At 33.7% G+C, this 17,932-nt stretch overlaps 1 pseudogene; it reads left to right on the top strand.

Annotated features, from left to right (window-relative positions):
• The first annotated feature begins 13,350 nt into the window (after positions 1-13,350).
• On the top strand, positions 13,351-14,410 carry LOC111719436 (annotated as a pseudogene).
• The last annotated feature ends 3,522 nt before the right edge of the window (positions 14,411-17,932 follow it).

The raw sequence follows: 17,932 nt of genomic DNA, 5'->3' as shown, positions 1-17,932 counted from the left end.
TGAGATTAGATAACTTGCTCAGGGTCATACAACTAGGAAGTGCTTAGTATCTGAGGTCACATTTGAACTCAGATCCTTCTTACTCCAGGACCAATACTCTATCCACTGTGCCATCTTACTGCTCCACAATCCTAGTCTCTTAGAGATAAACTTCTGCAATCATTCTATGCAATCTATAGTTCTTTTAGTTCATTGATTAAAATTGGGACAAAATTTCAGAAAATATAATTTAGAATCATAGATAGATCACCTATGAGAAAATTTAAAAATCATCTATTCTTAAATATTCATTTTATAGGTAGGGAAATTGAGACCTCGTAGGTTTATCAAGGTCACACAGATAGCAAGTGGCAAATCTAATCCTCATATTCAGATTCTCTCATTCTGAATCCAACAACCTCTCTACTACATCATGCTGAGACCAGCCTGAGGGAGCATTTTTGAGAAAGTTCCATGGAGACCCTAATGACACATATAACAGTAAGGTCTTTTTTCTATTCCAAAAACTTTCCCCTAAAGACAAAGTGAGGTCAGTATTTTGGTGGTGAGTGCCAAAAGACCCACCAGGTCTGATTTCCTTGGTAAACAGAGAGTCATCATCATCTATCTTCAGCAGTTCATGCTGTGCCCATCTGGGCCTGTTAGCAACAACACACTGTTTGCTTGTGTATAAGACTGATGTGACTGCATCCTAGAGGAACATCCTTCTTTCTGTTTGTACTGTTTCCTAGTGCCTTCTTTATCAGTGGGATGGCCCTAAGCAAAATTTCTGGCTTCATTTTTGGCTCCCCATCTCTGCCTTCCATCTGGCAATCTCCCTCCATGTAATTAGTGCCCTCTGATACCCCCAGAACAACCCCCCACTCCACATTTATACATGGCAGACTTCACTCTTGCTCACCCCAATCCTTCTTTCTCACATCTCGCCCCATAACAATTAAGCAGCTTCTTTTCCTCATTCTCAATGCAATGGCAAAGTTCCACTTGAGAGTGCCTTCATAGCTTCTAGGAATGAGAAAATAACTGTTTCTCAATACTCTGCCCTAGTCAGATCACATCTATAGTACTGGGCTCAATTTTAGATATTACATCTTGGAAAGGACATTGGCAAACTGATGAGTATTCAGGGGGCTGGCAACCAGGAAGGTAAAGGGTCTTGAATTCATGCCATTCATTAAAGGAATTGGGGAAGAGTCTTGAATCTGTGTAGTTAGTTAAAGAATCTGGGAAGTTTCATCTGAAAAGAAAAGTTACAAGGCCTTTCTTTAAGATCAAACTAAAAGCCCACTTTTAATGAGAAGTCTTCCCCTATCTCTTCTATTTTTCTTTCTATCTTTCTATATTTTTCCTATTGCTTATTTGCTATTGATCTTACATAGTTTGCTTTATATATATTTGCTTACGTGTTGTTTCAACCATTAGATTGTAAGCTATATTGTAAGACATAAACTATTTTTTATCTTTTTTTATTCTTAACATTTAGCATAATACCTAGAACATATTAATAACTTAATTTATCAATAAATATTCAATATCAATAATCAATAAATATTTATTGATATAATCTGTGTTTAACTATTTGAAATATTATGACATGAAAAAGGATTAGAAATGTTTTGTTTGTGTTGGTGAAGTTGTAAAATGATTTAACCATTCTGGAGAGTAATTTGGAACTGTGACTAAAGGAGTATAAAACTGTGCTTACCCTTTGGTCTAACAAAACCACTGCTGGGTTTGTAACCCAAAGAGATCATAAAAAAATGGAAAGCATTCACATGTACAGAAATATTTGTATCAACTCTTTTTGTGGTGTCAAGGAATTGGAAGTTGAGGGGATGCCCATTGATTAAAAATGGCTGAATAACATGTGGTACTATGAATATAATGAAATATTATTATTCAATAAGAAATGATGAATAAAAACCTGGAAGGATTTACATGAATTGATGATTAATAAAGTGAGCAGAACCAGGAGAACTTTGTATACAGTCACAGCAACACTGTATGATGATCAACTATGATAGATTTAACTCTGCTCAGCAAAATAAATGGTTCAGGACAATTCCAGCAGACTCATGATGAAAAATGTCATTCATCTTTTGAGAGAGAATTGATTAAGTGTGAATGCAGATGAAAGCATATTACTTTTCATTTTAGTCTTTCATGGCCTTTTTTGGTGGGACAGGTCTATGTTTTGTTTTGCAACATGAGTGATATGGAAATATGTTTTGCATTGTTTCACATATATAACCTATATTAAATGACTTAATTAACCTCTCAAGGGGAGAAGGGAGAGGAAGGGGAGAATTTACAAATCAAAATTTTTAAAAATTGTTAAAATTTCTTTTATACACAATTAGAGAAAATATTATAACATTTTAAAAGACTTACTAACTCCAAGTCTGTGGAAGAAGGGGACTGACTGTAAATATGCAGATTATGTATGTAGTAAGTGTCAGAGTAGGGTAGGGGTGAAATTCAAACCCAAGTCACCTTATTCTAAATTGATAAGCACAAAGACCCATACTACCAGGATAAGGATTTGCTATTAGGGGAAAAGCTTCTGGGAAAATTGGGCAGTGTAGAAGAAATTAGAATTAGACCAACATCTTAGACCTTATACAAAATTTAGGTCAAAGGGAATACATGACCTACGTACAAAATATCACACAATCAACAAATTAGAAACATGGAAAACATCATCTATGGATAAGAGAAAAATCCCCAATGAAATAAGCAATATGAGTGCCATAAAACATGAAATAGATAATTTTATTGCATAAAATTTTAAAGTTTTTGCATAAACAAATCCAATAAATTTATGATCTAAAGGGAAACAATTAACTGGGAAGGATCCAGAACATATTTTACTATATTACTTCAAAGATAATCTTCATCCTTGAAAAGTTATAAAGAAAGGGCAAAGGCACATGAAAGGAAGTCACATGAGACTGGAGACATTCCACACAAGAAACAAAAGGATTAAAGGGACTGGCTTGATGGAAAGAAAATTCTTGGATTCTGTTCCAATTAGGGAGAATTTTTTAAAATTATATTTGTGTACCTTAATTAGTCTTACTAATCATTAATATCTAAGCATACAATAATTAATTATGCTACAAACTATGACCTAAAACTTTGTCTCTTTCTAGAGAATCCTAGTTTCTTGAAGGAAAAGTAAACTTTAAAAACTCTCATCATTAAAAGGGAATTGTTGATATGTAGTTTATCATTTTCTCTTATATAGAATCAAGCTGGCAAATATTTATTGAGTCCCTACTATGTGCAAAGTTCTCTTCTAAACCCTCAAGGAAATATATGACAGTAGAATTCCATGGATATTGTAAAACTGGAATTGATCTGGTACCTTTTGGTCAAGATGGGAAGATGTAAATGACTCTATAATATTGAGATTTAGGAAGCGATTGGTTGACTAGAATTATGGTATTAGAAAAAGCACAGAACCTGTTGTCAATAGACAAAGCTCAAGAATATTAGAGTGGGCAAACACTTCAGAAGTCATCTCCTCTAATCTATAGAACAGGCACACCCATTCAATCTACAGTGTAAGTACACTCACTACATTCTTAAGTCATTTTCCAGGGTCTTCTTGAAGATTTACAACGATGTAGGTCTATTCAATGTATTTTATAGTAATCCATTCCACTTTTGGAGTACTCTAATTGTTAGGAGTTTTTGTTTGTTTTGTTTTTTTCCCTTAAAGTGGGTCATTTTAATGTCCATTCCTTTTACTTCTAGTCTTCTGGGAATAATAGAGGGTAGCTTAGGAAGGGAAGGAGAAAATAATCCTTATTCCTATTCTATATGATGAACCTTCAAGATATTGGATGATAACTATTTTGCTTTCTACTTCATACAGGACTTGATATCAAATCCTTTGTTTGATCTTTAAAGTCCTTTCCAAGATAAGTATTTGCTGTATTTTCAATATTCTTTATATCCCTCCATGCACTATACAATTCAGTGACACTGAACTTCTTGCTATTCCTCAAACATGACACTTCTCCCTACTCTGTGAGTATTTATTGATTATTCTTATGCCTAGAATTTTCTCCTTTCTCTGCCTCCTAGTTTCTCTGGCTTTTTCTAAGTCTCAATTAAATTGCACCATCTGCCAGAAGCCTTTCCCAATCTTCCTTAATGTTAATGCTTTATGAAGATTATCTCCAATTGATCCCCTATATAAATTAGTTTATATAATATATTAATATAACATAATATGAAATAATAAACATAGCATATATATATATATATATATATATATATATATATGTTTGCATACTGTCTCCTCCACTCATTTTTCAATTTACTGGGAGCAGAGGCTGTTTTTGCCTTTAATTTTATGTCTAATATTTATTGGTGCCTGGTGTCTTGGTGTCTGACACATATTAATTAATACCTAACCATTTAATAAATAGTTTTTTTCTTGACTTAACTTGAAAATCATGTTCCTGAGAAGTCTCTTCTTCTCTAAACTAAATACATGCATTTCTTTCTATATCTATATATAGACTATCCTTCAGTTCTGATTCCCTTACCATCTTGCTCCTCTTTTCTCTGGACACACAATGCTTTGTTAATTAAATAAATATTTCAGATGTACTTTGATAATAGTAGTATATAGTAGCCTTATCACAACCCTCATTCTGTATATTTTTGACATTCTAAATCATACCTTCATCAGTGGAGGGAAAATCCATTATAGAAAATCTCTTTACTCATATTAGATAACAATTGTTTCATAAGTTTCAGACTTAGAAAATAAAGCCATTTGGCTGCTAGACTAGTGATCTTTGACAGTCCTGTCCTAATGTTACGTCCTGAATTCATAACTCTAGTGATGTTGCTGCCATTGGTTACCAAAATGCTCGGCTAATGAATACCTGTTGTTCTGCCCTACTGTGCCACTTAGTTGCCCCTTTATGATCTTAGATAGTGTTAATAGAAGAATACTTTTCAGCCAAAATGACAAGATAGTTCTGCTGTACTCATTTGGGGTATTATGTCCAGTTCTTTGTGTCCCATTTTAGAAATTCAATTAACAGTTTTAGAAATTCAACTGACAATCACAGGCAGGCAAGCAGGGTTAATCAACCAGTCTACAAGCATTTGTTAAATTCATGGTATGTGCCCAGCAGTGGCAGGCTCCGAAGATATAAATAAAATAGGAAACATTCATAGTTTCAAAGAGTTCATATTCTAAGAAGGGACTTTTGAGGAGAATTGAAACCATGCCAAAAAAGACTCAGTTAAAGGAAATAGAGTTATTAAACATGATAAAACCAAAACAAAACAACCACATCAAAAAAACTTAGAATCACTATCTTCTTAGATTTCTTTAGATTAATTCCAGGGAGTAGAAGGAGGGTGAAAGAGTGAAAGAAAACAGATTTCAAGTCAACTTTAAGCAAAACTTTCCTAAAATTACATCTGTTCAAACATAGACCTATGGATATCTTCAAATTGAATTTGGATAACTACTTTTGTGGTTGTAATATGTAATGATGTAATTATAAGAAAATAGGTCACATTTTTATAGTGTTTCAAATGGACTTCAGTGGTAAGTTCCAAATCTGTAGAAAGCATTTCATGCCCATTTCCCCTAAGTCAGGCCTTTTTGGAATTCTATAAAATAGATTAGCAGGGGGAGAACAATCCTAATCCCTATTCCATATGATGAGCCTTTAAGATATTGGATAACTATAGTGCTCCCTTCTGAAATAGTCCAGTATATATTGTCTAAAGATCATTTGACAATTAGTCATTAACTGGCTTATGAAATGGTTTCTTTGATTTTGACTTTTTTATGGCTCTTGAATTATTACTCAAGTTTGAGCATCAGTAGCAAAATTCCTTCCAGCTCTATATATCTGTGGTCTTGGCACTTTAAACTGCAAGCAAATGGGAGCCATTAAATACTTTCTGTTTGTTCCTCTGCTTGGTTGTACCAACCCATTTAAGATAATAGAAGTGAGACTGTTCTCTTCCTGTCTGGTCAATGGCCAAAGTAAATTTTGCACAGTATTTATTAGTAGTGATGAAGGACGGAGTCTTCCTCACTCCAGTTTGCAAATTGAATTTCAGACAAGCATAGGTTAGTCTCAGTAGATGCATTTAGAATCTTCATTAAAGTCACAGAATTTTCACCTTCTATTTTTTAAAAATTTGATTTGTTTTATGTGTACTTAGGATGGATTTTTACAAGCTTCTGTGCTTTAAACAATGTTATCAAAATTAAATAAAACTGGGAGCCACTATTTCATATAAAAGGAGCCCTTTTGTTCTTCAGTCATGTTTGATTCTTCATGTTGGCTATTTTTTTGCTCACTTCATTTTATAAGTGAGGAAATGAGGCAAACAGGGTTAAGTAACTTGTTCAAGGTCACACAGCTAGTAAGTGTCTGAGGCCACATTTGAATGTAGGAAAATGAGTTTTCACTATCTATTGCTCCATTTAGCTGTCCTTGCTCCATCTAGCTACCCTCAAGATCCTTATGGATGTTGGAGTCAAGCTGTACTGTGTCAGACTAGCTGATCAGATCAATATAAGATCGGAGGGTTCTATTATACAAAAAAGTCCATATGACCATTTGAAGTGGACTGGCTCTAAATCTGCATATCTTATATTTCTTTTGAGTTACTGCAATTATTTTTCTCATACAACACAGCACCTTTTTTGATATAGACACACCATATCTAGTGGTTCCTATATTTCGCAATCAATTCCAAAGTTCTTCAGAGAAATATGGGGAGTGTCCAGAGCCTTTTGATGGAAGCAGAGACTTCAGCTATATTGGGTGTTGCTTCTGGCTGTTAGCTTCTGCATTTCGCATTGCTCTAGTCTTGTTGTGTACAATGACCAGATACTCTGATTGATAAGGTGAAATTGGCATTGTTCTACTTTGAGTCATCATATACAGGTAAATAAAAATCAAGAAATATGTCTCCAACTTCTGTGATGAGGATATTGAGGCTGAATGAAGTAACTCGCCTATAGTCATACAACTGTTCTCATGATAGAAATAGATATTAAACTTCATCTGCTGTCTGCAAGTTCAACACCTCTCCTCCCCCAGACAAATACATACATCATTTTGTCCCATGGTTTACAGAAATCTCCATTCTATAAAATGATTCTTCCAAAAAATCCCCCCCCAAAGAAATAAGTTTTTATGTTCTAAAATTATTCTGTTTGTACAAATCCAACCTCTATACTTTTTGAATAAAAATAGTATTTTTTAAATAAAAAGTATCCCTGGATATCTCTTTTAATACTCTTTTAAATCCAGAAGAATACTCTTTTAAATCCAGATCCTGGAAAGGTTGAGGCTGGTGGACAGTTTGAGCTCAGGTGTACTGAGCTTTAGTGATTCTTGGTCCACATTAAATCTAGTATTGTGTAGTGAACTCTCATGAACCAAGGGTCACCAGCTTACAGGAAGGGAGAATTAATCAGGTTGGAAACAAAGCAGGTTATAATTTCTGTGCTATCAGACTAGTAGTCCAAGAATAGACTTTATATTTCCAGCCGGGAGCAGATGGGTAGATCTAGTCTATTATAACATCAATAAAGGAAAGTACTCTTTTTCACTAGCTCTCTTTAATTCTCACACTTTAACTTATAACTTTAGAGCTTGTTCAGTTGCATCCAACTCTTTGTGACTTCACAGATGATAATATCTATGGGTTGTTGTTTTTGTTTGTTTGTTTTTGCCAAGAATAATGAAGTGGTTTTCCATTTCCTTCTCCAGTGGATTAAGGCAAATAAGTTAAGTGACTTGCCTAGGGCTACACAGGTAGAAGTATCTGAGACTGGATTTGAACTCCTTTATCATAACTTCAGGTTTACTGCTCTGTTCTCTGATCCCCGAGTTAATTAGCTGCCTCTAACTTTAGAGCTATGGATCATTAATCTTATTATATATATATATATATATATATATATATATATATCCACAGTCTTTCCCAGTTTTGTGATCATGAGGAAGTGAGACAATGCTCCTTGCCCATTCTTAAGATCATTGTAAAATAGTAGGTTTCAAAATGAGCAAGAAAAACCTGAATCATCCTTCTCTGAATCAAATTCCAGAAGTTAAAACTTGCCTGGTATTTGTGAATGGCAGTGCTGTTATCCAGCCTTACTGTCTATGCTGTGCTGGCTGCTGGAAAGGGAATCACAGACACAAGTTTGCGTGGTGGTCAATATGTTTGAAAAGTACAAAATCTTATTGTTATGTTTCCTTTGGGATGGCCAGGACTAAGTCATCTTAAAAGCATTCTTGTGTTGGTCCAATTAGCTTGTGATTTAATATTTCCCCTCCTAGTCAGATAAAGAACACATTTCCCTTACAATGATATTTCTCACCCCACTACAGAACATCCAAGCTGGGATTATTTTTTCTTCAGAAAAAGATGCAAATTTGGGGAGGAATATTTGTAAGTTGTTTCAAGAAGAGAGTTTGGTGGAGAACAGATGGACTCCCACCATTATACATATTCATGAGAGTGCTGATTACATTATACTATCCCCTGGGAAACTCCACACTTCAGCTTTTATAAGTTTGTTTGGCCATCAAATTGAGCAGTCAGAAACCCGCTGTCACCAAAAGTGTTGTGGCAGAAATTGAAGAAAAGTTTAATTGGAGTACTTGCACTTTTGTCTTGACTTTTCTCCCTAAAACACCTGTTATTTCAAGATCTGAATCTAGGATAGCATCAAGCATAATCAATGTTAAATGTTGATAGCTAAACTGACATGTTCAATTAATCTGCTGAATGGGCTGTCTATTTGGGGAATCCCTAAGCACAGTATACAGTTAATTTCATAAAGCTGATGGATGGAAGGAGTTACTACTGTGCTTTGGAGGCCTTCTAAGAACAACCTCAGGTTCTCCCCAATGTAGACATACATCCCTCAAATGAAATGGGACAGTTCTATTGGTACACTATTTGTGGTTCAGATTCTCCGTTTATCTGATGATGTGGCAAAAATCCAGTCTCTGTCACAATCTTTCATGTTGTAACATGGGTCATCGGCAGGAGTAGGAATGAATATACATCCTTTCAAGTCCCTTTTAAAAACATGTTCTAGATAAAGATCAATGGATGAATCAAAATAGTGCATGAGTTCAATGTTGTTATCACTATTTTTAAGCTTTCCAACTCAAGCAAGCAAAAATATACTTCAAGCTTTTTTCCTATATGGTTTTTAAGTACCATCGTATATGACAGTGGATGGCTCAGGTCTCTCTATCTCCATCAGTAAAATGGGAATAATAATAATAGCTTGTCATTTGTCTATAGAGATCCCACGGGGTGGGGTTGGGGTTGGGGATTGGGGAGAATCTTTTCCAAGAGTTACTAGTTTAGCTCTTAACAAAGTAAGTTCCCTGTTTGTCTGTTTAAATACTCACTCTATTTCCTAGTCACAGGTATTTCTTCAGCGAAATTAGGGTTGTTGGTCCACGTTGGGTGCCAATTGTAGAGTACGGGCTAGCTTCCTGGAGGAGTTCAGGGTCAGCCAGAATCAGAATAAATCAAAGTTCTTGGTCTTTAGGGGGAGAAATGAACAAAGCAGCCAAGCAGAATCCTGGATTCAGGAGGCTGGAGTCACCAACTTCTCTCCTCTCCTGCTGTCTGGCCCTTCTCTTTCCATCCTCCAATCCCTGCTTATGATTATCTTAACACCAAACATTCAGCAAGCATCCAACAGTGAGAAGAGCCATTTATCCAAACATATGCAAATAGATTCATTGTCTCACATCAAATAGGCAATTAGTCGTAAGGGCTCTATTGCTTGATTCAAGTATACCTTTTTGGGTTTCAGGCCTCTATACTCTGACCCTTACTAATTGGGTGACTGGGGAAAACATTTTATCTCTTTGGGTCTCATTTTCCTTATCTATAAGATGAGAGAATTTGATGATATCTTCTAAGTTCCCCCTGGGTTTCAAATATATGATCTATGAGATATGATAGGTCACTTGTTTGAGTGTCAATTTTTTTTTCATCTGTAAGACAAATGTATTTGACGACATGATCTCTAATGTGTGAGCTTGGATCCTGTTATCTATTAGACAAAGATTTTAGAGATAATAGATCACTGTTGTCACCTACTTCCATTTAGAAGAGTACAAAAAAAGATAGATTATGCCCCTGTCCAGCAATTAATTTCTAAATACTTAAAGCCTGATTCATTTATTAAAACACCAGCATATCAAATATTTTTTGAACTGTGATTAGGAATAGGAATAGGGTCAGTAGATCTGCCTTTAAATTCAGATCAAATTCAATTCATTAGTCATTTGCGAAATGCTTACTATATATGAGGTATTATGCTAAGTTCAAGAGATGAAAAAATAAAAATTAAATAACCCTTGTCCCTAAGGAGGCTTACATATTTGTGGAGAAAATATCCAACATATATGCTCATACATACATGCACATATGGACATATGCACATAATTTCAAAGGAAGGAAAAGACTAAAAACTAAAATGAATAAATGGGGTGATTAGAAAAGGCTTTATCCCAAACATATATCCAATGATCTGAAACTGATATTAGGTATCAGGGTTCTAAAAAGTGGGGAAGAAAGAACTTGAAGCTCTTCTAAAATGTGGCCAATATAATACAGACACTAAATAGAATATCAAGTATTATATAAAAGGTTTAATTAAATAGAAGGCTTTTTTTTTCCATTCAGAGGAGGCTAAAAACCACTCATCAAAGGACTTCTGTTATATGAGATATTTCTGTGTTCCAAAGTCAGAGTGGAGACATAAATCATGGAAAATGCCATCTCACATTGGTATCTGAATGATATAAATGGTTTTAGCAGAAAGAGATTTCTTACTGAATGAAGCATAAAAATGATTGATAAGAATGATTTCATGTCTATATTTCTTCCAACTTTTTGTTTAAATGCCCCAAATAAGTCCCAAATAAATAACATAGCATGAGTTCATATTCTTGTATAATAGCAGTTGCTCAATTCCAAGGATTTTCGAATAGGTCTCTTGAACTGATTCCTCAGTTTGACATTCTATTCTTGCTTTTATGTGTCTATTATGATATTATTTTTCTTTCCTCTTTGAATGTCAGGCCTATTCTATTCTATCCATTTGTTTACGAGAGACCCCAACCAAAATATAAGCCAATGAAACTATTTGACTTGTAAATCCCCAGTTCACAAAATTCTAAGGCTACAACCAAATTAGAGACCTAGCATTTCCCTCCTCTTTCCCAATTCTCAATCACTTTTATGCTTACTATGGTACAGTTACAGTCAAGTTTCCTGCCTTCCTGCCCCTCATTTGTTATTAAGAAATTCCAATAATACCTTCATTTTAGTGGCTCACATTATGATACATCACTGGTGTTGGGACAAATTTCTGCCACAGGGATACACTTGATTTTTTTTTATCTAAAAACTATCCAAGTTCAAACTCTGAGTAGCTTTTGGTCTTTCAACAGAGTGCTGATCCTACTACATGTCTAGGGTACCAAATGTAAATGTGAAAGGCAATGGGAATAAATGGGTACATTTATTCTACTTCCCACAGTTTCTGTTCTCCTCTGATTTTTCTATCAGTGAAACTTTATTAATTGGTATGAGCAATTTTCAAAAACAACTTTCTTCCCTTTAATATATACAAATTGAGTTGATATTGTGGAGGAATGAATATATCCATTTTCTTGTCTAAATTGAAAGGAGTTTAAGAGAAGGCTAGAATAACACTTGTAGAGTATGATGTACATACTCTGGAAAGACTCTGGAATCAAAAGACCTCAGTGCAAAATTTGCTTCTTATTCTTACTACCTGTGTGATTTGGGGCAAGCCATTTAATTTCCCTTAGACTCATTTCTTCATTTGTAAAAGAAGGGATATAGACATGGTAGCTTCTGAAATCTATTCCAGCTCTACATCTGTGGTTCAATATTTTCTATTCATGTATAGACTGGCCTGGATGATTGCTGAAAATCCTTTCCAATCCTGAGACTATTACATGTGACCCTTATTACTAGATATGGCAGAAGACAGGATAAAAATGTCAAAAATTTCTCTATCCCCTGGAGTTTTTCTTTATAGTTTATATAAACATACAATTTCCAAATTGATCCAGGAGAGGGGTCAAACCACAGCACAATCAACTTGTACACATAGATGTAAGAAAGCATATGATTTCCTTAGCTGAAAATAAGTTTTTAAAAAAAAAAACTAATTTCATTTTGCCTGAGGGGATAGAATCTAAAAAGTCAACTGCTATGTGCCTCAATAAAAGAAGGCTGCCAGCCTCAGGACATTTTGCTATTGCTGATAGTGGAATAAGTCTGGTTGAAGATGGAGTATAAATGGTGATTGAATATATGTAGAAAGCAGGAATGGTGACAATAGCTGACCTTTATGCAATGCTTTAACATTGGAGGGACAAAAAGACCAAAATTTATATGCATCCCTTTATTTGGGCTTCCCCATAATCCTGAGATCACTACTCCAAGTATTATTATTCCTGTTTTTCACTTGGGGAAATAGGGAGGCAAAAAGTTTTAAGATTTTTAGCTTATTTGCTTGTCTTTCACAACTAGTCAGTCAAAAGAAGGATTTGAATTCAGGTCTTTCTGATTTTGAGTGTAGAACTGCACTGTATTATTCTGCTTCACAAAAAGAGATGTGATTAGAGAAAGAAATGACTATCTTGAGACTCAGGCAATCCAAGGCAGTTTGAGAAATATGGATCTGAGTCTATGATCTTACTGGCATGGCTAACTCAGAAGATAGTTTTAACAGAGATAATTAAGAAATGTGCCAATATAATCCAGGCTGGGGAATATAAAACATTGTTATAACAAATCAAAGTTTGAGGAAGTTTCTTAAGTAAGATATAAAAATACTCATACTCATACTGAGACATTACATGTATCTGTGATTGTAATAAAATGTAATATATCTCTGATAAGGAATCTCCACCATAAAATCCTGAACAAATGGTGATCCAGCTTTTCTTGGAGTAATTCATTCTAATGTTGGATATTTGTAATCATTAGTAAGTTTCTTCTAAAATTAAGCCAATATTTCCGTTTTTGGCAATTTGCTCTTTTCTATCCCACAATACAAAATAAAATAAGAATAAATCCTCTTCCACATGGTGACAACTTTTTGAGTACATCCTCCTTTGCTGCTCTCCTCCCAAAGTCTCTATTCCAGACTTAACATATGCAGTTTTTTCATTTGATGCATCAACCTAGAACCTGGTCTCAAGGTTCTTCATTGTCATGGTTGTGTTCCTCTGGACATCCTCCAACTACTCAATATCTTGTCTGAAATGAATGTTCCTGAATCATCACTTGACATACCATTACAGTGGTGTCACATGGGAGGACTTGGGAAGCTACCTGTTGGCCCCAGGTTTGCAAGTATAGTTGTTGAATGCCAGCTTCCAAATAGTGGTGGAGATACTGAAGTCAAAGACCTTGGATTTCATTAGTTGAATTTCTAAAGAGATGACTAGAAACACCACAAATAAGGAAGGAATGCCTCATAGATATGTCAAGATATGTTTCTCTATCTACATCAGACAAGAATTATATATCACTGGAACTTCTTAAGCAAGAACATACTCAAGGCTTTATAATTATCTTTTGTTTGATTCTGGTTAATATTATGGGAATGAGATTAAGGGTAGTAGAATATTCTTAACTTAAAACAGAGATTTTCATTGCACTACATGTTGGAAAAACACAATTATGCAAGCAAATGGCAGGAGATGTGCAAATCCCTGAATGTTTTGAAGGAGTAACACTTGAATCATATTCCTTGATACAGAAGGAAGTTTTATGGTTGCCACTGCCTTTGTTCAGTAGCTTCACCTTAATTTCAGGATTATACTTGGAAGAAGAGCACTAAAAACATTAGAGAATTCCCTAGAAAGCACATTATCCCATATATATTTCACTGCCATAACTATGTGGAGCTTCATTTTGGAATATTAAAAGGTCCAACTGATTATACAGGATAGAACTGCATTTCCATTTCAGCACAGTTTTGAAAACTTCTCCCTTCAAACACTACTAAATGGACTAGCATAGCAGTTGATCAGCATGGCAAATAATCACAAATTAGCTGTGATTTGGACTAATCAGATGACAACAAAGATTGATATAAATCAATTCTTGCTAGTTCCTGCTTTAGAGAAAAGTTGGGGACATGCAGCTACAATTATATTAATCCTTCATGGACAAAAACAAATCACTAATACAGAAGGAGGCCACCATACTGTGTGACATAACAGCCCAAGGTTTTTGAAATGTGATTGTTCCTTCTCCATTATGATTTCCAGTGGAACTTTCAGTGAATGCCCCCAAAGCATTCATGAAAATAATATTGTAAAGATTTTTGTCTTGTGTGTGGCAAAAAAAAAATGTTGTAAAGACCATTTTATATAAGTGCTGGACACAGTTTACAAAAAGTATTTTAAGCAACCATAGAATATCTCTAACATCAACAATTGTATAGAATATATTCAAGCAATAAAAATTGTTGTAAATATTAAAATACATGAACATATAATCATAGTAAATTAATACCATTAACTTGGCACAAAAATAGTTCATATTGATCCACTTTATTATAGATATTCCGATTGACTATTAATGTCCCAAATCAGTAATTCAGTATACAGAAATATTTCTTATCCATCAAATTGTATCCCAAAACCTTCCAGTTATGCATGATTTGGTAATACTTCAATCTAATTTTAGCCTTGATAGCATAGGATCATTACCAGGATTTTTACCTTCTCAGAGCATCCATAATCAATGTGATAATGCATATTGAGATTTTTTTGACCCTCAAAAATTAAGATGAATATTCACTACTATACAAAATATCTACATGTGTTCTGAAGAATTCAGCATACAAAAGACTATAACCTCTATGTTTCTTGAAATTATACCACTCTTAATGCATCCCCAGATGCATTGTTTTCTTTTTCTTTTTTTAAAATAATATTTTCCCCAATTACATCTGCAGACAATTTTAGTATTCATTTTTACAAGATTTTGAGTTCCAAATTTTTTTCCCTCGCTCCTCCTTTTCCATTCTTACTAAAATGTCCAAGCAATTTGATGTTATATATGTACTAATATGTAAAACATATTTCCATATTAATCACAATTGTGAAAGAAGAAACAGAAGAAAAGGAAAAAAACACAAAAGAGAATAAAGTAAATGAAAAAAGTTATGCTTTGGTCTGCATTCAGAGTTCATCAGTTGTTTATCTGGATGTGGATATAATTTTCCTTCTGAAGTTGTTAATGCTTGTTTTAGATCATAATATTGCTAAGAAGAGTTGAATTGTTTCTATCTGGGTACTTGCAGTATTTTTTACTTTACCTGATAGTTCTAAAATTTGGCTAAAATATTCCCTGGAGTTTTTATTTTGGAGTCTCTTTCTGAGATGATCAGTGGATACTTTCAATTCCTACTTTGCCCTCTGCTTCCAAGATATGGGTGCCATTTTCCTTGATTATTTCTTGAAATATATCTCCTTTTGATTATGGCTGTTAAGTAGTCTAATGTTTCTCACATCTCTCCTGAATCTATTTTCTGGGTCAGCTCTTTCTCTAGTAAGGTATTTTTCATTTTCTTCTATTTTTCCCATTTTGTGTGGGGGGAGAATTTGATCAATTCTTGATATCTCATGGAGTTATTAGTTTCCACTTGCCCAATTCTTACTTTCAATAAGTTGCTTTCCTTAGATTTTGTCAATCCTTTTTCCATTTGGCCAGTATTACCATTTTAGGAGCTGTTTTCTTCTGTGGATTTTCATACTTCCTTTTCCCATTTGGTTAAGTGTATTTTTAAGCAATTGTTTTCTTTTTCCAAGTGTGTGTGTGTGTGTGTGTGTGTGTGTGTGTGTAAATTAATTTACAACTGAGTCAGAGAAATAGAAAATTTACATATAAGAACAATAGGAAATAAGATTATAATATTTAGTTTTATCTAGATCGTGAATGGCCTAAAATAACTTACACGATGGAGGGAATGCAGAACTCCTTGATTAGAGGTCTTCAAGCTAAGGCTCATCAAACATTTCAAAGGTAATATTTATAGCATCACTTTTTGGAGCAGCAAAATATTGGAAGCAAAGCAGATGCCCATTGATCAGGCAATAATGACAAATTGACTCATTTACTTATTGAAATATTATCCCACTGTAAGAAATACTGGATATGAAGCACACAGAGAAGCCTGAGCAGACTTATCTGAACTGATACAAAGACAACTTGAACCAGTAAAACAAGATATACAATGACTACATCAATGTACCTGGAAAGAAAATTTAAAAGAAAATGAAATTGAATGCCATTGCATAATTCCAATAACCAAATATCACCCTGAAAAATGAGATTTTTCAAAATGGTTTTCCTTCATATTATTATTATGATCATCATACCATTTGTTCTCCTGGTTCTGATCATTTCTCTTTGGTTCAGTTCATACAAATGTCTCCATAGATTTTTTTTTTCAGAATTGTTCATTAAAAAAAATCTCTTGTTATAGAAATATTCATTAGAAGAGAAGAATTTCAAGGGTAAGGTGATAAATTAGATAATTTAAAAAAATAGAATATCAGTTTAACATTCAAAATATACAGAAATAACCAACAAAATGTACAAAAACATATAGAGAATTGTGTTACTTCTTTATTAAACAAAAATATATATAATATATATATATATATATATATATACATACACACACTACACACACATATAATATATGAGCAAACTATCCTTTACAGACATTCACAGTTCCTTATATAGTACTTTTTTCCTTACTTTTCTTTGTATAATAGTATTATGTATGTTAGAAATTATTAATTAAATTAAAAGGAATGAGAATATACCTCTATTTCTTATTTTAACAGTAGCAGAGACCTTGTATGTAGAGCACTGCAAATAATGCTAAACTTATTTGTTTTCTATTGTTTAGCTTTCCTGAATTACTTTTTCTTTATTTTTTTTCTTTATTATAAGTTAATATACTCTTGGCCAGGAAGAGAGAAAGAATCATTGAGAAAAAAAGATAACGTCAAAAAAGTATCAATTTAAAAAATTAAATACAAGAAGGGTATTATTTGACCCTTTGGTTTAATTGACAAATGGTTTCTATTAATTTACTGAACTTGTTCACTATATTTTGGAAGCACTGTGAAAATGTCAATGGAATATGCTATTCCCTATGGATATTCATGACTTGCATTCTTTTTCAACATTCAGGAATGGAGTATAAATGAAATAGGTAATGTGTTTAATCATAGGAGTCATTGTTCATAAAAGAAGTTATTATTTGCTTTTGCTTACCTGCAATCAATCTTATTTTAGATTCTCAAGCAAGTTCATGAAAAAAAATGTTTAGAAAATCAAAATGAATTAAAAATCCACTTTCTTGGAAAATTCATCATGAGGACCATGCAAGGAAAAAATTAAATAAAATTGATTTAGGACATTATATGTTTTTATTATGAGAGTCCTAATTTTCTATTTTGAACAATGAGTTTAGAATATTCTGTCATTAACTTATATGATATGTTTGGAATATGAAATTCTACTGGCTTTATTTTGGGGGGGAGGGACTTAAACTATTAACTATTACTTGGCATAGTACCTTGAGTAGCAGATAAGTACTGTTCAGTATAGTCTACTTTCTCAGACAAGGAGACTAAAGCAAAGAGATTAATTAACTAATTAACTTGGTTCTGTTTTCAGATTTGAGACTAGCTTGTAAGAATTGGGTGATCAAAATGAGAATTCAGGAGATGCTGACCCTGGAGCACAGACAAATAAGACACCAAAAAACTTTCTCTGTTTTCCAAGGAAACTCTCATTGTTATTCTTGAAAGATTTT

This window comes from Sarcophilus harrisii, chromosome 1, assembly GCF_902635505.1.
Source record: "Sarcophilus harrisii chromosome 1, mSarHar1.11, whole genome shotgun sequence".
Taxonomy (NCBI): domain Eukaryota; kingdom Metazoa; phylum Chordata; class Mammalia; order Dasyuromorphia; family Dasyuridae; genus Sarcophilus; species Sarcophilus harrisii.
This window is presented reverse-complemented; position numbering and strand designations above follow the sequence as displayed.